This window comes from Ailuropoda melanoleuca, chromosome 1 (genome assembly GCF_002007445.2).
Source record: "Ailuropoda melanoleuca isolate Jingjing chromosome 1, ASM200744v2, whole genome shotgun sequence".
NCBI classification, from domain to species: domain Eukaryota; kingdom Metazoa; phylum Chordata; class Mammalia; order Carnivora; family Ursidae; genus Ailuropoda; species Ailuropoda melanoleuca.
The window spans coordinates 82,241-89,042 of NC_048218.1; the positions used below are offsets into that span (position 1 = coordinate 82,241).

The window sequence follows — 6,802 nt, forward strand, 5'->3', positions numbered from 1 at the left end:
GGCGGGAGAGAGCCTGGACGGGGCTGGGTTGATGGAGGGGGGCTAGAGCAGGGTGGGGCGGGGCCTGGTGGACAGGCAGACAGGGCCGGGTCAGCGGACCAGGCGGTGGGAGGACCTAGAATCCCCAGGGACTAGCGGCCAAAGGCAATGGGCGGGGTGGGAGGAAAAAAAACTGGGGGAGGGGGAGGAGGGCTCAGACGCAGGAGCAGAACCCCGCCTAAGGAGGAAAGGCACCAGGCTCGGAGCGGCCCGCGTACCGGAAGGGAGGTGCGCGCGGCTCTGAGAAGGCGTGGCTGGGGCAGAGGCGCGGCGCTGCAGGGAGTGGTGCGGGCAGAGGGGAGGAAGCGGGGGCGGTGGGCGTGGCTCGGAAGGAGGGGCGTGGCCCTGCAGTCGCCCAGCCTGCGGTCAGCCGCCAGAGCGCCCAGCACAAAGCCGGGAAGGCTGGGGGTCTTCAAAGGTGCAGAGGCCTCGGTCGACCCACTGACGCACACGCCCGGAAAGGACTCACTTGGCACGTCCTGCCTCAGTGCGGTCCAGCCGCTCGAGCTGCCCACGGGAAACCTACCTCAGCCGCCTTTCTCCGCGGAGTCCTGCGTCCACACCGCGGGTGCGGAGGGGCGGACGGCGCCTACCAGCCGCCCGAGCCNTTTAATTAATAGCTTGAATGTAACTAGATGTGTGTCCCAGGCAGAGAAACAGTATGAATAAATAAAACATTTCTAATGTGTCCAGCCTGCTTTGAAGGTATTATGCCCGGGACTTTATTAAACAACTGAAGTGTGGGCGTGCTTCAGCAGCAAGGTACGAAAGGTAGAGTCGTGGCAGGTGTGTACAGCCCAATTCAGAATGTCACCTGGAACCCTTACAAGCACTGCATTTCCTCCACCTATGCGGCCACGGCTGGTGGCTGAGCCGTGCTCTCTGCCACGTCCATGGTCCTTACATACAGGTCCTCACACACCAGAGCCGAAATTACCTGTGGTTCACCTCGGGGGCAGTCACCTGATGTTGCCATGGTTCTCTTGGGATCTGCCGCATCACTGCCACATTTAATACTTCATTTTCTCCTCCATTTCTACTTTTAAAAAGAGACGATGACAAAATATTTTGTTACATTCACTTCACTTCTAAGGTCCTGGTAAAGATCTTACACCAAATGGAAGTAAAACAGGTGTTTAAAGAATGAAACAGAAATCAAATGTATAAATATAATTCTTTACAGAAACAATGAAAAGCATTTAAAATTTATGAACTTTTTTTCTTTTTTAGATTTGATTTATTTANTATTTATTTATTTGACGGAGGGAGAGAGAGAGCATAAGCAGGGGGAGTGGCAGGCAGAGGGAGAGGGAGATCCAGACACAGGCTCCCCGCTGAGCGGGGAGCCCAACGTGGGGCTCAATCCCAGGACCCTGGGATCATGACCTGAGCCAAAGGCAGACGCTTAACCAGCTGAGTCACCCAGGTGCACCAAAATTTATGAACTTCTAATAGTGTGTTTTCTTCACTAGTCTGCAAAGGTGTTGATCTTATTCACTGAATGAACACTGTGAGTATCTGTTAGATTACTGGGTGATTTAAACAACAAATCAATGTCAAATCTTTTCTTAGAACCCTGATAGCTTTCACTCCAATTAAAATTCCCTACTGTGAAAATAAAGGAAACCTCATTTGAAATGGGGTCAGGAGGCCAGCAGGGGGAGCACTCACCCCCACACACTCCTTATAGACCCAGCAGGCGAAAGCTCATTTAACCACCACAGCAGGAGGAAGGGCTACCAGGCAACAGCCCAGCCAACGGGAGACCATCACAGCCTGGCCAGAGAGACGGTCACANCCAGAGAGACGGTCACAGTGTCACAGCCCGACTAATGGGAGACCACCACAGCCGGGGCCAGAGAGACGGTCACAGTGTCACAGCCCGACTAATGGGAGACCATCACAGCCTGGTCAATGGGAGATCATCACAACCTGGCCAGAGAGATGTCAGTGTCACCAGCCTGGCCAATGGGAGACTGTCAGAGTGTCACAGCCCGGCCAACGGGAGACTGTCACAGTGTCACAGCCCGGCCAACGGGAGACTGTCAGAGTGTCACAGCCCGGCCAACGGGAGACTGTCACAGTGTCACAGCCCGGCCAGTGGGAGACCATCACAGTGTCACAGCCTGGCCAGTGTGAGACCGTCACAGTGTCACAGCCCGGCCAGTGGGAAACTATCAGAGTGTCACAGCCCGGCCAATGGGAGACTGTCACAGTGTCACAGCCTGGCCAATGGGAGACTGTCACAGCCCAGCCAGTCACAGCCCAGCCAGGAAGTGTCACATCGCAGCCAGTGGGAGACTGTCACAATGTTACAGCCCGGCCAATGGGAGGCTGTCACCAACCCACACTCACTTTTCCTCCAGTGGATTTTCCGTCAAAGCGGCCCCTCCCACTTTCCTCCTTTTTCTCTGTAACCTTCCTCTCCTAAATTAGCCAGACTTGCCTTTAGTTTTGCATATCTGAAATTGCAATTCCTGTCATTTCCAAATAAACCCATTTTGCTAGTAAAATAACTGGCTGTTTTATTTTCAAGGTCAACACCATCTGGGGCTTTCAAGTGTCTCCACTCACAGGAACCAAATCTACACCTTGCAGTGGGTTTTCCTTCTCATTCTCAGTTCTCATTTTTTCCCAGCGACAGTGTAATCCACACTATGCTCCCAGATGAATGGTTTTTATTACGTAACAATTCTTTGTTTCGAATGCATGCTTCACTTATCAAGACTTAATACTTATTTTTGTGACATCCGCAATTACAGCATAAACATTAACAGGCGAAACCTCGGTCAGAACGGAGCGGCGAGGCCAGCCAGGGGAGCTGCCCGCAGCCCAACCGGGAGCCGATCTTGCAGCGGACTCCACTTCACTCCTCCAGCAGAAGATGATTTCCTCCTGCCCCGGCAACAGCCCAGCCAATGAGAAGCCACCACACTTCCAGCTCCCAGCCACCGCTTCCTTATCCTGGATTGTAACCCATTTTTGCTGGTAAAACAACTAGCAGCGTTTTTTTTNGCCAGTGGGAGACCGTCACAGTGTTACAGCCCGGCCAGTGGGAGACCGTCACAGTGTTACAGCCCGGCCAGTGGGAGACCGTCACAGTGTTACAGCCCGGCCAGTGGGAGACCGTCACAGTGTTACAGCCCGGCCAGTGGGAGACCGTCACAGTGTTACAGCCCGGCCAGTGGGAGACCGTCACAGTGTTACAGCCCGGCCAGTGGGAGACCGTCACAGTGTTACAGCCCGGCCAGTGGGAGACCGTCACAGTGTTACAGCCCGGCCAGTGGGAGACCGTCACAGTGTTACAGCCCGGCCAGTGGGAGACCGTCACAGTGTTACAGCCCGGCCAGTGGGAGACCGTCACAGTGTTACAGCCCGGCCAGTGGGAGACCGTCACAGTGTTACAGCCCGGCCAGTGGGAGACCGTCACAGTGTTACAGCCCGGCCAGTGGGAGACCGTCACAGTGTTACAGCCCGGCCAGTGGGAGACCGTCACAGTGTTACAGCCCGGCCAGTGGGAGACCGTCACAGTGTTACAGCCCGGCCAGTGGGAGACCGTCACAGTGTTACAGCCCGGCCAGTGGGAGACCGTCACAGTGTTACAGCCCGGCCAGTGGGAGACCGTCACAGTGTTACAGCCCGGCCAGTGGGAGACCGTCACAGTGTTACAGCCCGGCCAGTGGGAGACCGTCACAGTGTTACAGCCCGGCCAGTGGGAGACCGTCACAGTGTTACAGCCCGGCCAGTGGGAGACCGTCACAGTGTTACAGCCCGGCCAGTGGGAGACCGTCACAGTGTTACAGCCCGGCCAGTGGGAGACCGTCACAGTGTTACAGCCCGGCCAGTGGGAGACCGTCACAGTGTTACAGCCCGGCCAGTGGGAAACTATCAGAGTGTCACAGCCCGGCCAATGGGAGACTGTCACAGTGTCACAGCCCGACTAATGGGAGACCATCATAGCCTGGTCAATGGGAGATCATCACAGCCTGGCCAGAGAGACTGTCAGTGTCACAGCCCGGCCAGTGGGAGACCGTCACAGTGTTACAGCCCGGCCAGTGGGAGACCGTCACAGTGTTACAGCCCGGCCAATGGGAGGCTGTCACCAACCCACACTCACTTTTCCTCCAGTGGATTTTCCGTCAAAGCGCCCCCTCCCACTTTCCTCCTTTTTCTCTGTAACCTTCCTCTCCTAAATTAGCCAGACTTGCCTTTAGTTTTGCATATCTGAAATTGCAATTCCTGTCATTTCCAAATAAACCCATTTTGCTAGTAAAATAACTGGCTGTTTTATTTTCAAGGTCAACACCATCTGGGGCTTTCAAGTGTCTCCACTCACAGGAACCAAATCTACACCTTGCAGTGGGTTTTCCTTCTCATTCTCAGTTCTCATTTTTCCCCAGCGACAGTGTAATCCACACTATGCTCCCAGATGAATGGTTTTTATTACGTAACAATTCTTTGTTTCGAATGCATGCTTCACTTATCAAGACTTAATACTTATTTTTGTGACATCCGCAATTACAGCATAAACATTAACAGGCGAAACCTCGGTCAGAACGGAGCGGCGAGGCCAGCCAGGGGAGCTGCCCGCAGCCCAACCGGGAGCCGATCTTGCAGCGGACTCCACTTCACTCCTCCAGCAGAAGATGATTTCCTCCTGCCCCGGCAACAGCCCAGCCAATGAGAAGCCACCACACTTCCAGCTCCCAGCCACCGCTTCCTTATCCTGGATTGTAACCCATTTTTGCTGGTAAAACAACTAGCAGCGTTTTTTTTNCCTACCTCAGCCGCCTTTCTCCGCGGAGTCCTGCGTCCACACCGCGGGTGCGGAGGGGCGGACGGCGCCTACCAGCCGCCCGAGCCGCCGCCCTCGGCTCGCGCAGGCGCAGTACGCGCAGGCCGGCCGCGGACGGAGCCCCTCCCTGGGCCTCGCTCCCCACGCCTGCGCAGTCCGTACTCGCCCCTCCGTCCGGGGAATGGAGCCACCGCCTGCGGCCGCACGCAGGCGCAGTCGCTCAGGCGCGTCTGGGAGAAGGCCCCGGCCCGGGACGAGCGCCCCTCGCAGGCGCGCTTCACGGGTTCGGCTTCCCGCCCGGGCGCGCGCCGAGCCCCTGAACCTCGTGTTCTGCGGTGGGCTCGCAGCGGGGGCCGGGGTGCGGCCCGGGTTGGGGGTTGGGCGGCGGGGCCGGGCCGGTCCTGGGCTGGGGAGCAGAAAGCCACTGTGAGTGACAGAAATGGCCGATGCTGAGGCCGGACCTCCGTTCTCCCGCTTCTCTGCAACAGTGCGGTTCACCTTCCCATCTCCGCTGTGAAGTGCGAGCCGTCTGTCTTTTCACTTGACGAATGGAGACAGCGGTTAAGCTTTCGTCTCACCAGGAGGAAGTTTGAGAGTGAAAGGGAAATTGGATGACCTCAGAGCCCTTGACTGCGGGTGGCCTCAGCCTGGGCAGGACGCGGTCGTCGCAACTGCGCAGACCAGCCCCGGGATGGGTTGTCCGGGGCGCCGGGGGTCGGGAGGTGATTGATGTGGGTGCGGGGATCCGCTTTAAAAGAGGAAAAGAGGGCGCCTGGGTGGCTCAGTGGGTTAAGCTTGGACTGGATCTCCGCCCTGGTTTCAGCCTAGAGCCCTGACATTGAGCCCGCGTTGGGCTCCGTGCTGGGCGTGGAACCCGCTTGGAGACGCGGAAGATGGCAGGAGGGAGGTGGGTGTTGGCAATGGTTGCGTTCAATACCACTGGTCTGTGCATTCATAAACAGCGCAGGTGGTAAAGTTAGTGTGTATTTGACCACGATAAAAAAAGGAGCAGGAAAACAAATCATCAATATGAGGAAAGGAAAAGGAATTCAATACAGGTTCTGTAGATTTTAAAAAGATAATAAACTGATAATATGAAACAATGTCAAAAATTTGACAAATCACATAAANGTGAGATTGAGCCCGCGTTGGGCTCCGTGCTGGGCATGGAACCCGCTTGGAGACGCGGAAGATGGCAGGAGGGAGGTGGGTGTTGGCAATGGTTGCATTCAATACCACNAATAATTTAAAATCTTCTTACAAAGGGTACTTCAGGCCCAGATGGCTTCACTAGTAAATGCTTCCAATCATACAAGAAGAAAATGATACCAGTGTTACACAAATTCTTCCCTAAAATAAAGAAAAGTGCAATACTTCCTAACGGGTTCTACGAGACCAGCATAACTCTGCTATAAAATGTTAGCATAAACAATCCAGGGGAAGATAAAATGATTACATATCATGACCAAGTGTGGTTTACTCTAGGAATGAAAGATGGTTTAAAATTTAAGAATCAATATTTCCACATTTCAGANTATAATTTAAAATCTTACAAAGGGTACTCCAGGCCCAGATGGCTTCACTAGTAAATGCTTCCAATCATACAAGAAGAAAATGATACCAGTGTTACACAAATTCTTCCCTAAAATAAAGAAAAGTGCAATACTTCCTAACGGGTTCTACGAGACCAGCATAACTCTGCTATAAAATGTTAGCATAAACAATCCAGGGGAAGATAAAATGATTACATATCATGACCAAGTGTGGTTTACGCTAGGAATGAAAGATGGTTTAAAATTTAAGAATCAATATTTCCACATTTCAGATTATAGGATAAAAACCATACGAACATCTACATAGGTGCCGGAAAAAACATTTCATAAGACTCAACACCCACTAAATTCACAAAACTAGAAATAAAAAAGAAAGGACTATCTTAATCTTAGATATCTATAAAAAATAACAACA

At 53.5% G+C, this 6,802-nt stretch overlaps 1 long non-coding RNA gene across 1 annotated transcript; it reads right to left on the reverse strand.

The window, feature by feature from the left end:
• Window positions 1-647: 647 nt before the first annotated feature.
• Window positions 648-5,430, reverse strand: LOC117801032. The gene is made up of 2 exons (XR_004623352.1): window positions 4,822-5,430; window positions 648-1,075 (listed from the first exon to the last, which is right to left on the reverse strand). It is a non-coding gene; the product is annotated as an uncharacterized LOC117801032 (long non-coding RNA).
• Window positions 5,431-6,802: the final 1,372 nt, after the last annotated feature.